Source organism: Anoplopoma fimbria, unplaced genomic scaffold, assembly GCF_027596085.1.
Source record: "Anoplopoma fimbria isolate UVic2021 breed Golden Eagle Sablefish unplaced genomic scaffold, Afim_UVic_2022 Un_contig_3043_pilon_pilon, whole genome shotgun sequence".
NCBI lineage: Eukaryota > Metazoa > Chordata > Actinopteri > Perciformes > Anoplopomatidae > Anoplopoma > Anoplopoma fimbria.
Window position 1 is genome coordinate 46 of NW_026554737.1, and position 2,934 is coordinate 2,979.

Consider the following 2,934-nt stretch of genomic DNA (forward strand, 5'->3'; position numbering starts at 1 on the left):
GACACACTCACAGCTTTTAAATGTCAAATCAGAATGTACAAAGTGGCTATAAGGATCACAATGTAGTGCAGTAAAAATATTAATATTTACTGTTGAAATGTAGAATACGTTAGCATAAAATTGAAAAGAAAATGATCGATGAGCTTAGGAATGATGAAAGCCATCATTTAACTGGATTTGTGTCATTTCTATACCGGCAAGTCATGATCTAGCTTATTATCCTTCCCACCCTGTCGGTAACCACTGGAAAAAAGCAGCAGCGCCTCTGCTTTTGTAAAGAGAGTGAAAAAGCTTACAGCACCTGGTATTCCCAGGCGGTCTCCCATCCAAGTACTGACCAGGCTCCGACCCTTGCTTAGCTTCCGAGATCAGACGAGATCGGGCGTGTCTCAGGGTGGTATGGCCGTAAGCAAATATTGTGCCTACCAAAGGCCTTTTAAAGATACTATATCACCACGCTTTGCTCTTTCTCTGCCTATACAGGGAGCGCCTGCAGATTTCCAGACACACTCACAGCTTTTAAATGTCAAATCAGAATGTACAAAGTGGCTATACAGGGATAAATGTAGTGCAGTAAAAAATATTAATATTTACTGTTGAAATGTAGAATACGTTAGCATAAAATTGAAAAGAAAATGATCGATGAGCTTAGGAATGATGAAAGCCATCATTTAACTGGATTTGTGCCATTTCTATACCGGCAAGTCATGATCTAGCTATTTCCTTCCCACCCTGTCGGTGTCCACTGAAAAAGCAGCAGCGCTCTCTGCTTTTTGTAAAGAGGAGTGAAAACCTTACAGCACCTGGTATTCCCAGGCGGTCTCCATCCAAGTACTGACCAGGCCCGACCCTGCTTAGCTTCCGAGATCAGACGAGATCGGGCGTGTTCAGGGTGGTATGGCCGTAAGCAAATATTGTGCCTACCAAAGGGCCTTTTAAAGATACTATATCACCACGCTTTTCTTCGCCTATACAGGGAGCTGCAGATTGCCAGACACACCACAGCTTTTAAATGTCAAATCAGAAATGTACAAAGTGGCTATAAGGATCACAAATGTAGTGCAGCAAAAATATTAATATTTACTGTTGAAATGTAGAATACGTTAGCATAAAATTGAAAAGAAAATGATCGATGATTTAGGAATGACGAAAGCCATCATTTAACTGATTTGTGTCATTTCTATACCGAAAAAGTCATGATCTAGCTACTTCCTTCCCACCCTGTCGGTGTCCACTGGAAAGCAGCAGCGCCCTCTGCTTTTGTAAAGAGGAGTGAAAAAAGCTTACAGCACCTGGTATTCCCATGGTCTCCCCATCCAAGTACTGACCAGGCCCGACCCCGTTTAGCTTCCGAGAGATCAGACGAGATCGGGCGTGTTCAGGGTGGTATGGTCCGAAGTGGCAACATTGTGCCTACCAAAGGCCTTTTAAAGATACTATATCACCACGCTTTGCTCTTTTCGTCTATACAGGGAGCGCCTGCAGATTTCCAGACACACTCACAGCTTTTAAATGTCAAATCAGAATGTACAAAGTGGCTATAAGGATCACAAATGTAGGGTAAAAAATATTAATATTTACTGTTGAAATGTAGAATACGTTAGCATAAAATTGAAAAGAAAATGATCGATGAGCTTAGGAATGATGAAAGCCATCATTTAACTGGATTTGTGTCATTTCTATACCGGCAAGTCATGATCTATTATATCCTTCCCACCCTGTCGGTGTCCACTGAAAAAGCAGCAGCGCCTCTGCTTCAAAGAGGAGTGAAAAAGCTTAGCAGCACCTGGTATTCCCAGGCGGTCTCCCATCCAAGTACTGACCAGGCCCGACTCCTGGGTTTAGCTTCCGAGATCAGACGAGATCGGGCGTGTTCAGGGTGGTATGGCCGTAAGCAAATATTGCGCCTACCAAAGGGCCTTTTAAAGATACTATATCACCACGCTTTGCTCTTTCGTCTATACAGGGAGCGCCTGGGCAGATTTCCAGACACACTCACAGCTTTTAAATGTCAAATCAGAATGTACAAAGTGGCTATATGATCATTAAATGTAGTGCAGTAAAAATATTAATATTTACTGTTGAAATGTAGAATACGTTAGCATAAAATTGAAAAGAAAATGATCGATGAGCTTAGGAATGATGAAAGCCATCATTTAACTGGATTTGTGTCATTTCTATACCGCAGCAAGTCATGTTCTAGCTATTTCTTTCCCACCCTGTCGGTGTCCACTGAAAAAGCAGCAGCGCCTGCTTTTTGTAAAGAGGAGTGAAAAAGCTTACAGCACCTGGTATTCCCAGGCGGTCTCCCATCTGGGTACTGACCAGGCCCGACCCTGCTTAGCTTCCGAGATCAGACGAGATCGGGCGTGTTCAGGGTGGTATGGCCGTAAGCAAATATTGTGCCTACCAAAGGGCCTTTTAAAGATACTATATCACCACGCTTTGCTCTTTCGTCTATACAGGGAGCGCCTGCAGATTGCCAGACACACTCACAGCTTTTAAATGTCAAATCAGAATGTACAAAGTGGCTATAAGGATCACAAATGTAGTGCAGTAAAAATATTAATATTTACTGTTGAAATAGAATACGTTAGCATAAAATTGAAAAGAAAATGATCGATGAGCTTAGGAATGATGAAAGCCATCATTTAACTGGATTTTGTGTCATTTCTATACCGGCAAGTCATGATCTAGCTATATCCTTCCACCCTGTCGGTGTCCACTGAAAAAGCAGCAGCGCCTGCTTTTTGTAAAGAGGAGGAAAAAGCTTTACAGCACCTGGTATTCCCAGGCGGTCCCCCATCAAGTACTGACCAGGCCCGACCCTGCTTAGCTTCCCCCTGAGATCAGACGAGATCGGGCGTGTTCAGGGGTGGTATGGCCGTATAAATATTGTGCCTACCAAAGGGCCTTTAAAGATACTATATCACC

At 42.9% G+C, this 2,934-nt stretch overlaps 2 non-coding genes and 4 pseudogenes across 2 annotated transcripts; all 6 read right to left on the reverse strand.

Moving 5' to 3' along the window:
• Nucleotides 1–289: 289 nt before the first annotated feature.
• Nucleotides 290–411, reverse strand: LOC129088683 (5S ribosomal RNA; annotated as a pseudogene).
• Nucleotides 412–791: 380 nt separating this feature from the next.
• LOC129088682 (5S ribosomal RNA) lies at nucleotides 792–909 on the reverse strand. The gene has a single exon (XR_008531061.1). It is a non-coding gene; the product is annotated as a 5S ribosomal RNA (ribosomal RNA).
• A 371-nt stretch (nucleotides 910–1,280) lies between these two features.
• Nucleotides 1,281–1,400, reverse strand: LOC129088681 (5S ribosomal RNA; annotated as a pseudogene).
• Nucleotides 1,401–1,774: 374 nt separating this feature from the next.
• Nucleotides 1,775–1,895, reverse strand: LOC129088684 (5S ribosomal RNA; annotated as a pseudogene).
• Nucleotides 1,896–2,276: 381 nt separating this feature from the next.
• Nucleotides 2,277–2,395, reverse strand: LOC129088680 (5S ribosomal RNA). Its single transcript, XR_008531060.1, has one exon. It is a non-coding gene; the product is annotated as a 5S ribosomal RNA (ribosomal RNA).
• A 374-nt stretch (nucleotides 2,396–2,769) lies between these two features.
• On the reverse strand, nucleotides 2,770–2,892 carry LOC129088685 (5S ribosomal RNA; annotated as a pseudogene).
• Between the last annotated feature and the right edge of the window lie 42 nt (nucleotides 2,893–2,934).